Raw genomic sequence first — 16,642 nt, 5'->3', positions numbered from 1 at the left:
GATGCCTAACATCCAAAAGACAAGGAACAACAAATGCTGGCATGGATGTGGAGAAAGGGGAACCCCCCTACCCTGCTGGTGGGAATATAAATTAGTTCAACCATTGTGGAAAGCAATATGGAGGTTCCTCAAAATACAAAAAATAGAAATACCATTTGACCCAGAAATTCCACTCCCAGGAATTTACCTGAAGAAAGCAACATCTCAGATTCAAAAAGACATATGCACCTCTATGTTTATTGCTGCACTATTTACAATAGCCAAGATATGTAAGCAACCTAAGTGTCCATCAGTAGATGAACGGATAAAGAAGATGTGATACATATACACAATGGAACATTATTCAGCCATAAGAAGAAAACAAATCCTACCATTTGCAGCAACATGGATGGACCTGGAAGGTATTATGCTCAGTGAAATAAGCCAGGCGGAGAAAGACAAGTACCAAATAATTTCCCTCATTTGTGGAGTATAACAACGAAGCAAAATTGAAGGAACAAAACAGCAGCAGACTCACAGACTCCAAGAAGGGACTAGCAATTACCAAAGGGGAGGGGTGGGGAGGGTGGGTGGGGTAGGAGGGAAAGGAGATTGAAGCGCATGATTGGCACATGTGGTGTGCGGGATCACTGGGAAGACAGTGTAGCACAAAGAAGATAAGTAGTGACTCTGGGCATCGTACTATGCTGATGGACAGTGACTGCAATGCGATGTGGGGGGGACTTAATAATATGGATGACTTTGATAACCACAATGTTTTTCATGTGAAATCTTTGTAAGAGTGTATGTCAATGTTAGCTTAATAAAAATTTTTTTTTAATTAAAGAAAAAGAGACAGGAGGGGACCTAGGACTCTGCCTCTAGATCACAGTGGACTCTCCAGGCCTTGAGGGGAAAAGAACCAGGAAAGAAGTTCTTTGGGGGTGGGAGCTGAGGCCCTGCCCTGCTCCCCAGAGATGTTGCAGGGAGGGAGTAGTGGTATGGAATGTCAAGGCCCGGAAGACCAAATCCAGTCTTGATTTGCAAGATTCCTATGATTTGCAAGCATGTGAGCAGCAGGGAGAAACTTGATCTGGAGGTGCCATGCAGGCAGGGATAATAAGGTTCTCAAGACAAACTGGTGGGCACAAAGTACGAAGGCTGGCATGGTCCGTGACCTTCACCCCACCCACCGCTCCTCATGCTTTGGATCATGGAACTGTACTTAAGCTTGGAGTGGGGAAGGGCTGTGGAGGAAAGGTCTGGAAAATTTTGAAGTTGAACTTTTCCTTCATTGGGTGATTAATATGTATATTCACTACATAATGGGAGCTAAACAATTATTAGGTTGATTAAGTACTTCACAATGACCACACATGGGAGGGACAGCCAGAGACGGGTGTGGCCTTCCTGAGAAAATGATGTCAGATACGACCTGAAAGAGAGCTGGAGGCAGAAGTGGGGTCAAAGGACCAAAGAATAAGCCTTGGGATAAAGGACAGAGATTCCTTCACTATGGCTGAAGTGTAATCAATATGGGAGGTGGTGATGCTGGAGATGTGGCCTCAGGCCTGGTACCCACAAGGCGATTAAAAGCCATTTGGAAGAATGTGGATATTTTCTGAGGCAAGGGAAGGGCTTTGTTTCTGCTAGTCCAGATTTCAGGGGTCTTTCAGAACAGGGGCCACACCCCACCTTGGCCAGGACTGTGGATAGTCCACAGCCTGGCTCCACACTGGCCCCCAGCTCAGCCTGTGTACACCCTCACTGCCCACCCCCACCCCATCCCCTTGCTCTGGTCCCTAACCTCACTCCCATAGGGTGGACACTGGCAGCCCCCAAAGGGAAGCCCAGGAACTCTGCAGGTATTATAACACTGCCCCCAGACTGGGGAGAGGGGCCCTCTCAAGTTGCCGTCATACCTCCCGGGGGAACTGCCTCGGGTTATGAAGGTTTGGTGCTGCCCGACTTGCCTCCCACAACCAGTGGGATTTCAGTCCGGCTGCTGCGGAAGGGCCCAGGAGACCCAGGAGGAACTCTGACTTAGTGTGTCTGCAGTTCCACAGACGCAGGTGGTTCATGCCTCTCTCTTTCTCTGGAACAGACATGTGAGCAGGACAGCAGCACACCTCTCCTCACAAGAAAAAGAAAACCACCATTCATCAAGCTGCTGCCGTGTACGCTAAGCATCTCCTAGATATGTCATGCCATTTCATCCTTACAACAGCCCTGAAAGGTCAGAACTATTATCCCAACTTTATAAATGGGGGAAAACAAAGCATTACAGAAATTAAGTGTCTTGCTGAAGGTTAGAAAGTCAAACTACATTTCAAAACCAGAGATAACTGCAGAAATGCTCTGGGCACTGAAGCACGATGTCTCAGAAAAGTAGAAAACTGAAAAGTCCCAGGCTTTTGATTCAGGACTGTTACTACACAGGTTAGCACAGAGAAGACAAGTAGTGTCTTCCAGGGAAGATGTACCCATGAGTACGCCTGCCCCACACCTGTGGCTCCTCCCTGCGGAGGACTTCCTGGCACATTGTGAGATGTTAGTGCCACTGAGCAGTGTCACCAGTCCCTGGGACGACACCCTACATTTTCCCCAGTGCCTCAAGGGGGCAGTACAGGAATTTCTGCTCTGGACAAACACTGGTAAAAGTGAAAAGGAGAGAGAACAAAAAATTTTGAGTGTATTACAGCCAAAGGATCAAAATTAGTATCTTTTTTAATTAGGTCTTCCATATCATCATTCATCTGAGACTGATCTTCTCCATCTTTGTGGTCACTGAATTAGCACTATAAATTAATCATCATTGTACAGGTGTTTTTGAGGTGAGTCCAGGGAGAGGAAATGCTAGCAGTGTCCCCAAAATGGGAAGCTGTAGGGTATGGGGAGAAGGATCTCAGACAGCTGTCACCACCACTGCCACGACATTAACTCATCACAGGCCCAAACATTTAGAGGCCTCACATGTGTTAGTTCACTTAGGGTCATGGTCACATGGCCCAGCATTTGAGCACCCTTGAAAGTAGGGTATGCTTATGGAAAAATGACATTTGTGCATACATTAGTTATTCTTTTCTAAGTGATTTGGTATATACCTTGTGATCACTAGATAGGCGATAAACATTTTTTTTTTTATTTCCACTAACAGATTAAAGGACAAAAAAAAAGTAAAGCCAGATTTCCACTATACCACAGGCTCTCAGTAAATCATTAATGGGAAACCAAATGTTAGTATGTGTATCTTTTTTTTACTGACTCAACTTAGGAAGTAATAAAACATGAGCATATATATATACCACAGGTCTAGACCCAGCTCTCTGGAGTTCATGTTTTGCCCTGTCCATTGCCCCAATATTTATTAACAGTTGTTAAATATTTTATTTCACCTGGTAAACTTTGGACCACCTTCATGTAACCTCTTTTGGTCTTTCCATCTGTTAAAAAAACAATAACAACACAGCAGTTAGAGTTAAAAGTTACCTCTGTATTCCTTCCAAACTCAAAAACTCTTGGGCCAAGATCATTATAACATAACATGTCATCTTAACCCTTTCACTGAAACACTTGAAAATTTTCAACATTAACTCTTTTTTAAATTCAGTCTTGACATTTCATTTAGGTTTGTAATATCAAATATTCATGCAAAATGTAGTCTTAGTTTCATCCTTAATGTATTGTCATTATTTTGTAATTTACTGTTCTCATTATCTTAATAAATGCACAGAGACATTACTAATGGAGACTGGTTTGAAGACTCATAACCAATTAATTTACCCAATCTTGATAAACCATGATTCATTTTTTTCTCCATTATCAAAGTTTTTCAGAAGTTGGCAGAGTAACTTTAAATAAGTGATACCTAAGGGCAATAAAAGCAGACTGACAATAAGACACTTTGGATTTATAGAAACACATAATTCTACTAAATTTGCATGAGAATAACCCCTAGAAAGTATAATGTAGTGAGTGAATCAACTGATTCAAACTTACTAAACATTAGTTTCAAGAGCAAAACCATAAAGCAATTTCATACATTTGTTTCTCAAAGGGTAAACACTGCCATAATCCCAGAATCTTTCTTATCCTGACAAATAACAATATTTAACATCTGCAGAGTGTCGCAAGTTTACATGACTTTAGTTAAACCCCAGAGCAACCCTGTGAAATCTGCATTGTGGTTCTCATGTCTCAAATAAGGAAGCAGTTTGAGTTTAGGCAAAATGCATTAAGGTCAGCCGACTCAAACCCAGATGCTTTTCCTCTACACCATTCAAAGACCAGGGCACAGTTAACAGGTCGAGAGTTGGCCCAGCTAAGGACCCTGGTTGATGCAGGTGTGAACAGCTGTATTGATCATCCAGTGGTCTTTACTTTTGTGAAGCAAACACCAAACCTTCCTGACTAATCATGAGTTGCCACGTTTAGTTCATTTAGTTATTTGTTCTTTCTTCATTCACCCTAAAAAGACGTGTGAGTACTGTGCTATATATAAGCAATAGAAAATAAATCCAGTTCATCCAGTCAGATGGTCATTCATTCAGAACACTTACATGGTAGGTTCTGGAAATATAAAATGAAAAAAATGGTCCATGCTAGGGAGAAGCTTGTGGTTTTACAATGGCTGCTTTTACAGTCATCAGTTTGATATTTATAATGAACACGGCATCCAAATGTTTCATGTGGAAGCATGTGCCTCCAGGGAGCGCCGTCGCCGCCAGCTAATGGCCTCAGTGCAGCGCGATGACGGCACCCGGGTTCTCAGATCTTTCTGCTCAAATTCACTGAGATGTTTCCTATTTTTCCCCAGTTAAATTTGAGTATTGAAGACAAAATCTTCATTCTTAAAGAGCTCTAATTTCCTTTTGGAACACAGTATTGTAAATGAAGCAATGCCATTTCAGGCTATTTGCCTAAAATGCTGTCATTACCTGTCAAGAAGCAATTTTAGAGAATTTCTTTTGAAGGAAAGTAAGGAATTTGTAAAAATGTTACCAAATAACAATATTGGACTTTAGAGGGAAACTTTTTAAGCAGGTTGAGATTAAAACCTCCCTGGATCTTTCTGACTACAATTGTTTACCTAAAGTGTGTCAAAAACAACTGATGGATAAAGTATAATTTACCTTTCGACTTTTATATTCTGCAGTTGAAGATTGTTAAATTTCATCTGTCAGAGGATTGCTAAGAGAAATATACATAAAAAACAACTCTTATGCTTACCCTTCCTCAACACAGTTGAACGTGGAACTGTTTACTTTGTGAACTCTGTGTGAATAAATGACTTTCAGGTAAATTAATTACAAGGCACCAGTCATGAATACCATTCAACAAAATGTTAAAGAAATAGAATTTTATTGTATTTTTTCTAGAAACTTAACTTCTGACCCTGAGCTACTCTCCAATCTACCCCATTCCACAAGGCCAGTGAGAAAAATACGCTAGTGCTTTATGAAGTTCCCACCACCCTCCTCTGCTGGGTGGCACCACAGTCCTCAGGCCTTCTGATAGGACAAAGCAAGCGAGGCATTTTTCAGACAAGGTTTCATTAGTGCAAGAGATTAGCACATTTTACCTAAGTTTATGACCGCTTTAGAGCTGGCAATTTTGTACTCCTTCTAGGCTCTTCTGGGACATGGACATCTTTTGCATGGCCGCACAGGCTCCATCTGCTTAGACACAATTTAGTGCTGTTCCCCTCAGAACTTTGTGGACTACATAGTGATACTGTATGAAAGCGGGAAATGGTCTTCTCAGCTTTAGGAACCCAGAGAGGCCTTTTATTGTTTTAGTCTCTCTCTCTCTCTCCAAGTACTCTCCAGCACCCCCTACCTGTGAAGCTTAGAGAACGTCTCTCCCCCTCCAGTTTTCTTTGTAACTTTTTGCTATATCCAAAAACCCACTAAATTCTTCATGGATTTGAGCTTTTGAGTAACAATACTCAGAGAGACTTGGATAATAATTTTCTTTCTGCCCTGCCATATGATTGCCCTGAGGTAACGGGCACAGAGTTAGCCACCCACTGGAATGACAGGAAAGGGTAGACATAGTTCAGTATTTCTAAATATCCGGCAATAGCAAGAACTGCTTAGCAGTAGGAGGAGAGTTTTATAACCCTCTATTATCTTCTTGAAAATAATTTTTTAAAGATGCATTATAGTGAGGTGTAGTAGACAGAATAATGACTCCCAAAAGAAGTCCACATCCAAATGCCAGAACCTGTAAGGACGGTATGCTACACAGCAAAGAGGAAAGAAAGTTGCTTATCAGTTGACCTTAAAACAAAGAGATTACCTTGGGTTATTCTAGGAGGCCCGATGAAAATAAGTGATTCTTTAAAAGTGGAATATAAAACTTGTGGTTTCCAGTCTTATAGGTAAGGAACTTGGAAATTACTGCTCTGTCCTAACAAGCTAAGCCGACTGAAAAATTCAGCTACTCTCCTTGCATCCATAAGAGACATGAGAACACAGGACACTCTCTGCCTCCAAGATCAAGAGACAGATAGTGGACCTATGAGTCATGGCTTATAAAAGCAGAAGCTCAAAAGCATTTACAGCCATAGGGTCCAGAGCTGGGACAGGAAAACCAGAAATGTAATTGACAAATTCCTGGAGGGTCAGTGAGGATAAGGCTGTTAAAAAGTCCAGGGAGACTCAGTTATGGGGCCCCACACCTTTACCTGCAGAGACTCAACTAGGTTCTCACAATAACAAGCAGGGGAAAATTCCCTCATGCTTTTGTTAGGCAGGAAGCCAGAGATAAACAGGAGGAGAGATCAGGTTATCAGAGAGGTCAGGCCTATTGGCAGCTTCCACCAGTGAGAAAATCCCCAGCAGGAGTAGAACCACAGAGACAGTCCACAAGCTGGAGTCCAACTGGGCATGCTCCAGGGTGTCCTCAAGTGACCTTTCCTCATTATAAAGTCATTAAGATTAATCAGCACTGTGGTTTAGCCCCTGTTGGTGGGTACTCAGAGAGAATTCTGGGAAAGAGCATGCTCAGTAAAAACTGGCTTACATCATTGCCAGCCCATCAATCAATACTTGTTTGCATAACACTACCCTTACTGAAAGACCCTTGTAAACCCCAAAAAAGGAACTCTCCATGAATATTTGGGGCCTGTCACACACTAGGTCTAGACTTATCTATTACAGAGCATAATAAAACTTGCTTTGCTTTCTTAACTTTGGTTTCACATCTCACTCCATCTGACTTCCCTGCGACATGGAACCAAACTCCTTCCCAACACTTCTGGCAGAAGGAGGGAGAAACTATTTGGAAATATGTCAGTGCATTCTGTTCTTCTTAACAAGGCTCACCCTCAGGAAAAACTAGTTAATCAGAGCCAAACCTGCTGGAGTCTCACCAGAGTGTAACTGATCTGGGGGAAGGGAAGTCCCCAACACCAGTCAGTTTCAGCCATCGCATCCCACTAACGGAGGAAAAAGCAAAACCCCTTGTGAAGTTCACAGTGCAGAAGCACAGGCTCAATAAAAGGCTGCCCTACTCATAGTCTATAGAACACTTCCCCCCTCCCCCACCCACCACCACATCACTAAGGCCTGTTTAGAGCAACTCCTTTTACCCAGTACATCAAATCTTGCTATCAAGAAAAAAAAATTACAAAGGCAAAAACATAACTTGAAGAGATAGAGCAAGCATCACAAACAGATGTGACTGGGGTGTTGGAACTATCAGACTAAAAATTTCAAACAACCGTGATTAATATCCTAAGGGCTCTAATAGATAAAATAAACATCACGCAGGAACAGATGGGCAATGTAAGCAGAAATGAAAGAAATTCAAAAAAGAACTAAAAAGGAATGCTGGAGATGAAGAACACTGTAACAGAAATGAAGAATGCCCTTGATGGGCTTATTAGTAGACTGGACATGCCTGAGGAAAAAACCTCTTAGCTGAGGATGTGTCCATAGAAATCTGAAAAGCAAAGAGAACAAAGACTGAGGGAATGGGGAAAAAAGGACAGAATATACAAAGACTATGGGACAACAACAAAAAAGTATAACATATATTTAATGGGAATACCAGAAGGAGGAGAAAGGGACAGAGGAAATATTGGAAACAATAATGACTGAGATTCCCTGCAAATTAGTGTCAGACACCAAACCACAGATCCAGGAAGCTCAGTGCACATGAAGCAGGATAAAGGCAAAAAAACAAACAAACAAAAAAACCGAACACCTATGCATATAATTTTGAAGCAACAGAAAATTAAAGATAATGAAAATATCCTGAAAGAAGCTAGAGGGGGTAAAAAAAAAAAAACAACTTTACCTACTGAGGAACAAAGACAAAAATTATGTCCAACTTCTCAGAAACCATGCGAGGAAAAAAACAGTGGGGCAAAATATTTGAAGAGCTGAGAGAAAAAAAATATCAAACTAGAATTCTGTATGCTGCAAAACAAGCCTTCAGAAGTGAAGTAGAAATAAAGACTTTGTCAAACAACAGTCTAGGAATTTTGTTGCCAGTAGGCCTGCCTTACAAGAAATATCAAAGGAAACTATTTAGAGAGAAAAATGATATATGTCAGAAACTCAGATCTACAGAGACAGGAAGAGCTTCAGAGAAGCAATATGCGAAGGTAAAATAAACTTTTATTTTTCTTAGTTTAATTGATCTAACAGATAAGTTTGTTCAAAATAATAGTAACAATGTGTTCAATTATGTACACTTAAATATATCCTATATAAATGTATATATACACTTTCATGTATGTATATATATGTATAGATATGTGTATATAGTTATAGAGTTATATCTCCAAAACTATATATATTTATATAAGTATATACATGTATCTGTACATAAATATTTTTGCAACAGTTTTTTATTCCTACTACAATCAAATAACAGTTTTTGTTGCTCCATATCCATGTCAGCATCTATAATTGTCAGGCTATGTTTAAGCCATTCTAATAATTGTGTAGTGATATCTCAATGTAGTTTTAATTTGCATTTCCCTAATGACTAATAATGTTGAGTACCTTTTCATGTGCTTATTTGCTAGCAATATATCTTCTATGGCAGTGTGTGGTAAAAATTTTGTCCATTCTTTAACTGGGATGAATAGTTGGCTGTTCCTTCCCACTCATACATTTATCAAAGTGAAATGAAAACTTCTGTTCCTGCAAAAACCTGTATCTAAATGTATGATTTATAGAAGTTTTATTCATAATTGCCAAAAATTCAAAACAATCAAAATGTCCTTCAATAGATGAAGGAATTAAAAAACTGTGGTACATCCACACAGCAGAATGGTACTCAGCAATAAAAAGGAATGAACTACTGACTCACCTAACAGAATGAATCATAAATGCATTTAAAAAACTGGAAGAAGGCAGACTTAAAAGGCTATACATATAACTTCATTTATATGACATCCTGGAACAGGCAAAACTATAGGAATGGCAGATCAGTGACTGAGGGTTGAGGAGAGGAAGAGCTGACTACAAAGTGGCTGTAATGGGAATTTTCAGGGTAATGGAACTTTTCCCTATGATAATTTGGTGGTTGGTATATAAATGACTATGCCTTTGTCAAGACTCCATATATTTTACACTGCAGAAAGTGAACTTTACTGCATGTAAATTAAGAAATAATTCAACTAGCATGTCAGGATGAAATTCAGCTTGACAAATCCAATTACATTAGAATGCATGACATAGCATCACTGAAGGGTTGGGAAGAAAAAAATTTTTACCTAAGTAACTTTGGGGAACACTGCTTTGACTAGAATTTGTAAGGGTAAAGAACTGTACAAGAAAAACATTGTGGGTTAAGTTTCAGACTACCGTAATAAGCAATTATTGTTAAATTATTGTTAAAGCAATAAAGTGAGTGAATACAATGAATTTTTTAGTTTCCCAGTGCACATAGTTATATTTACACTACACTGTAGTCTATTACTGATCACAGACCACCATGACAAATATAGTAATAATGGAAAAGTCTGAAATATTTCAAGAATCACCAAAATGAGCCAGAGGCATTAAACGAGAAAATACTGTTGAAAAACTGGCACCAACAGACCTGCTTGACATAGGAGTACCACAGTTAATTCCTAAGAAACACAGTGTTTGCGATGTACAATAAAACACAGTAAGATGAGGTGTGCCTGTATACCAGATGTGCTATTTCCAGGGGAAGTTGGATAAAGGGGGTAAGAGGCACAGTATACTATCTCTGCAACTCTTCAGTAAATCTGAAATTATTCAAAAGACATATTTTCTGAAGACTGACCATACCAAGTTGATGAGGATATGGAGCAACTAGAACTCTCATATGCTGCTGGTTGTAATATGAAACAGTAAATAATATAATCACTTTAGAAAACAGTTTGGCAGTGTCTTAGGAAAATAAATATACACAGAACAGTATTTCCCAGTCATTCTGCAACTAGATATTTAACCATGAGAAATGAAAGCATATGTCTTATATATAGATAAGTCTTGTACATGAATTTTCAGAGCAATATTAGTAATAGTCAAAGTGGAAACAACTCAAATGTTCACCAAGAGGTTATTGGTTAAATAATTTATGGCTTATTTGTACAAAGACTACTACTCAGCAATAAAAAAAAAATGAATTATTGATTTATGAAACATGGGTGAATCTCCAAGTAATTATGCTGAGTGAAGGAAACAAGACTGCTCCCCTCCACCAGAAACAGTACAGTGATTTCATTTTTATAAAATTCTAGAATATGTAAACCAGTTTAGAGTGACAGTAAACAAATCAGGGATTTGTCTGAGAATGGTGGGGGCAGGACAGGGAGGACTAAGACAGAGGGATTTCCAAGGGGCCAGAGGAAATTTTCAAAGATAACAGGTTCATTTGGTAAGTGTATTTACACAGTGTATACATGGGTCAATTACATATGGGTGTATATATAGGTCAAAATACATAACTTGGACAATTTAAATATGTACTTTTGAATTAAATAGGTATTTGTGTCAGAGCTCAGTAAAGTTGTTTTTAGAGTGACATAAAAAGAAGTTTTAATATGTTAAGTGAAATAAAATCAAGTAACATAAATACAAGTACAGCATAATTCCAAATTTATTGGTTTCTACTTTTAAATGCATAGTAAAGTGTCTAGAATATTATGTAGTTAACAGAGGCCACATAAGAAAGAATGCCCAGGTGGGTCAGACATTGGGGTGGAGGTGTGGATGCTACAATAACAACTCCAAATCTCAGTAACTTAAAATAACAATTTTTTCTTTCTTACTCATGCTCCATGCCCCGTGTACATCAGCAGGATGCCCTATTCCTCACTGAAATGGTGTAAGGTCTGTATTTAGCAGTACCTAGGAATCCTGTTCCAAGCTAGTGAAAACTTAACCTGTGATTTTCCCTTTATGAACACACATGCCCCAGCATTTTTTTTTACTTTAAAATTTTCTAAAATGAACACATATTACCACAAGGGGGAAAAAGTGACGTAGAACAAAAGGTCTATGCCTGAAAGGCAAAGCTGGCCAAATGCACACAGAGTAGCATTTTGACCTTGATTAATGTTTCAAAATTGAAATCTAAGTGAGATAATTGAAATAGAAGCCCAAAGAAAGTGAAATGTGAAACACTATGCCTTTAGAACCTTGGTTCTTAATATTGATGCAGTTTCTGATGTTTTTCTATAAATAATAGATCACAAAATGGATGTCTGGCACAGAGCTGCTTTTAAAAGTGCATTTTCCAATGCTTGACAATGCAAAAACATATAGTAGAGACTAAGGGCAAGATATAAAAAAATACAGATAAAGTAACACAAGGGAATTGATTACACAGACACACATGTCATTATCATCCAACTAGGTTGTATGCAAAAAACCATTACATATTTTAAGATGGCCCATTATAAAAAAAATACAATTTTAAGTGACAGTTTTTCAATAAACTACTTCCACATCCATGTCCATAATAGTGGTGCTTTGTTAATCTAATTACAACCAATTATTTTGGACAAATTATCCTGTCAAACAAATGTTTTCTCTGGCATGTTTGTTAACAGTAAAAATAGTAACAATAATCATGCCATGTATGAAAGCCTCATTTATTCCAGTCACTATGCTAAGGGATTTATGTAACTGCTAATCTTTAAAACAATAAAACGACCTTGAACATAAGATATACAGATCTTTCTTACACGTAAGAAATTGATGTTCCGATATGAAGCAACTTGATTAGGCTCACATCTATAGGAAAAAGGTGGTGCTTTCTTCGCGGCGGTATGTCAACGTCTGTTTTGCAATTCACTCTCCAGGAGTGCCCTCCTACTCTCGCTGACACCTCAAAATAAAGAGCTACTATTTTCCAGGCACTGTTCTACATGCTGGGGATCGAGGGAGAGTACAACAGATAGGCTTGCCCTTCAGGAACTCAGTCTAGTAAGAACAGAATGGGAAGTAGTTCTATGAGCAGAGCTCTGCAAAGGTCACTGAGAAGACCGCAGAAGCCCCTACCTCGGAAAGAGGCAGAGGCAGATGCAGAAGGGGAGTAGGTGGGTGGCTCTTCTTCTCCCAGAAGCACTTGGCTTGGCAATCTAACAATTAAGAATAAGGCAAAAGAGGTAGAGAAGGCATTCCAGGAAGAGAAAATTACATGAACAAGAGAAGAAACCTTCCAGGAGACACATATATTTATTTCAGTCTGGCTAGATGAGAAGGAAATTAAATGTAGGAGACAAAGCTTCCTCAGCCACTTAATTTCATAATTGCTCATCAGAACACTCTGTCCCCTGCCATTTAACCTCTAGGGGATTCCACATCTTCTCCGGTAACTCTGTAGCCCATCCGACCGGCCCTCCCCCGGCACCAGCTCCCCAACCTCTCCTGGTAAGCCTACACACCAAGCACACTTCCACCAGTTACCCTTGCCCTTAAGGGAGGTCGCGCTCCTTCCTTCCAGACACCAGAAACCTGAACCCCGACATGAGTGTTCCTCACATCTGTCCCAGGTACATCCAGACTAGAGGGCTCCAGGCCCTGGGAGTGGATGGACTGCTAATTCTCACGCATGTGGACTGTTAAGTGCTCCTTGACTCTGCTAATCTTGATCACCACCTGCAACAACCAGGCCTGTTGAGCACTAATAGAGAAACATCACAGTGATGTACACAGGGCCCCTGGACACCTGTGGTCACCAACTGCAGCTGCACCAGCAGCAAGGCTCCTCAAAATACCATGCAAAGACATACTAAGCATGTGAAAAGGAAAACGTGCATGTGAGTAGCGATTTTTCCCTAGGCTTTGCCATGTTCTAGGACAGATTCCGAAGTGATCAATACCTAGGCATATCCTGAGGCGCTACTGAATTTCAAGGACAAAGACTCCTTGGGAATCCAGGTATAAAATGTCCTGCAAGGAGGCCACACTGGTTCCCTAGTGTTCATGTGCAGCACAAACCTCTGGGGACTGGAGAAGATGCAGATTGTGGATCTGACTGCACATCTAGCTTAGTAGGTATTGGGTGAAATGCCACTTATTTTCACACTGGGAGCAGACTACACTTTAATACTGATCAAGTGAGAAATGAGAAAATGTGACGTAAGGATAATACACTCCACCATTTTTGTGTAAAATGGTGCAACCCAAGTTTCAAATATGCAAGGATTCAAGGAAGTTAGAATGAACTCACCCTATCTGAAGATGAAATCCACCCAATTAAAGGATGGATCCAAATAAAGAACTCGGGAATGAAGAAGCCACTGCAATATAAAACTGAGCATTAACAGCTGTGGTTACAGAAGACATTATAAATTACATAAACGTCAACACGCAGCGATGGGATCCTGTGCTCCTGCCATCCTCCAGCATCACCACCAGGGAACAGTAATGGTTATACTGTTTCTCATGCCTTAGTACGTGCTGGGCAGAGCTGAAAACTATATGCATCATCTCGTTTAATCCTTACAACCTGAGGCAGGTAATTGTTATTCTCGTTTACAGATAAGGACACAAGCAGAGAGGGTATCTTGCCCACAGTCACCCAATTGATCGGTCAGAGCCTGAGGTAATTTGGCACTATTAAAGTGGGCAGGATTAATGTTTGACAAGAACCTTTTAATATCCTAGTATTTTACTACTCCGAGTCTTCATCAGTAAGCTGTGTTAAGCGTCCCTTTTGGGAACCTCTTCCTCCTTCCCTCTACCCCTACCATGACCAGCAACTGTTTGGTGTCTCAAATACATTGCTAGTCCCCAAAATCCAGGATAGGTGTGGAGATGGGTGAAGTGGTTGGAGAGTCTCAATTTTGACTTGGACCGTACGTAGTTTTCAAACTTTCATAAGCCTATGTCATCCCTGGGGAATCTTATTAAATTGCATCTTCTGACTCATTAGGTCCTGGGATGGGACCAGAGATGAATTTTCAGGTGAGACCAATGGGTTACTTTTGAGTAGCAAAGCCCTAAATCACAAACTCTACCAGCCTCTCGAGAACTGAACTGGGTGATGGGCGTAGCTTATGTAGCTATTGATGGAAGAGGTAATTTGATTCATACAGTTTCTTGCACGTAGCTGCCTTTGGAAACCTGGCAGGGGTGAGGTTTGAGGAGAGATGCACAGTGACTGGCACAGGTTTCAGTTATGAATTCTGGTTGGAATGGCAAAAATTATGCCTATCTTCAACAAGGAAAAATCATAACCAACCTCTTGAAGGAGGGATGAAGTGCTTGCATGTCTGCTGTTGATGGTAAAAAATCAATGGACACTTTAAAGTGGAGGTGTAAATACGTATTATTTAAAATTATACTAGCAACCACTGGAAGCCTGACAGTTACAGGTGCAAAGTAGATCAGAAAGAGCCACATAGGTTGTCCTAGGATATATACAACCAGGTGATTTAAGGGGCCAACACCCCCAAATGTTAGATACCTCTTGCCATTTATAAATTCCCTTGAATTATGTGGAACCTTTCAAAATTGCCAGTATTTAGGAGCTTTTTCTTTAGAAAAACCACAACTTCAGATGCTTCAACCATTTCCCTATTAAGAGCATTTAATGAACTATCTTCCTTGTCACTACACAAGCACAGAGCTTATTTTTTTCCTGCTATTTTATATCCAGTGGTAAGCACACTTCCTGAGACACGTTGGTCAACAAACATTTGCTCCTAGAGTAACAAAAAGGACACCCAAGACTTGAGATAGTAAAATGAGTAACAATGGCCTTTAAAAAAAATCCTAGAAAAAGTGAATGTCTGTTATTCTAGCATATAAGACTAGGAATTTAGCTTCCAGCAGTATTAGTATATGACATTAAATATTCTGGTAGTTCCATTAAGTTTATAATTGGATTTAACCTAAATACTGTGCTCTGTGCCAGCAACGTTTCCATGTTTAACAAAAATCTTAGTCATACCATTAACATTTAATTACTAGTAACACAGGTTTAAATAAATTTTGTTTTATTGGTCTCAATTATTCTCCTGTTCGTGTATGCCCATTGAATAAATATACAAAACACTTTTCCCAAGAAGTTTCCCTTCTTCAAATTCCTAAATGACTCATTCTAAAACGACAGACTCAGTTAATGCCAGAAAATGGATGGGTAGTGAATTTGATTGCTTCTTTGAAAGTACCTATTGACCAGGGGTGTGTATCAGAAGCAACCATTAAATTTGTCCTACACATAATTTATTGAACCATTGTTTGTAATAGGAAACACTGAAAAGGTAAATATATGATAGGGGGCTGGTTGAACTATGATTCAGTGGTCCTAATTCTTAAATATAATCAACCATTAAAAATAAAAAATGGCAGCATGCAGTGTGCTTTACATAGCCAGACACTATTCTGTAAGAGCTTTAGATATGTTAATAATTTTAATCCTCATAACCAATCTGAGGTAGGTGCTATTTACAGATCAGAAAACCAGGACAGCAGACAGCCAGTAGAGTCAGGCCGGATTCATGGTCTTCAACCCCTCTGGTGTATGGAGATGTAACCTATCTCCAGTACAAGCAAGTACCTACACTCAAATGTCCCTGATGACTTCGGTGAAAAAGTGAGTTTCTGAAATCAATATTAAAATTTCATTTGTTTTTCTTTTTTTAAAAAAGTGTTTTAAAATGTTTGGAAGGACGCATACCAAGGTGCTAACAGTGGTTACACTGAGCAATCAGTTGAGAGTCTAAAAACGGGAACTTTTTGTTTCTTTACAAGTATGTGCTTTACTATAAATATACAGTATGCCAATTACATCCCTCCCTCCCCTGCCCATTACCTGTCACTATGGCATATAAACATGAACTTATGAAAAAGTGCACACATACCTGGTGCCATTGTGTCAGCCAGTAAGTTAAGGGTAGGGCCAGGCATTTTACTTTAAAAATAGCTTTAATGGGCTCAAAAGTTAACCAACACCATTTAAAACGTAAAACTTACTTACCTCTAATTAGTCTTGATTTATTGTAAGATATCATTTACTTCAACACCACATTGGTTTAACTTCAAACAGGTTTATTCCATATACTAAAATCTTTCAATCTCTTCATTGGAAATAGTTAGAACATCTGTATACCTAATTTTTATGTCATACTAAACTTAATTTGAATTATTTGATGACTCCAGGCCTTCATTACGACATCCTTGCCAAATGTTCAGATCTCCATTTCTGCTAGCTTTAG

Source organism: Manis javanica, chromosome 3 (assembly GCF_040802235.1).
Source record: "Manis javanica isolate MJ-LG chromosome 3, MJ_LKY, whole genome shotgun sequence".
NCBI lineage: Eukaryota > Metazoa > Chordata > Mammalia > Pholidota > Manidae > Manis > Manis javanica.
This window is presented reverse-complemented; position numbering follows the sequence as displayed.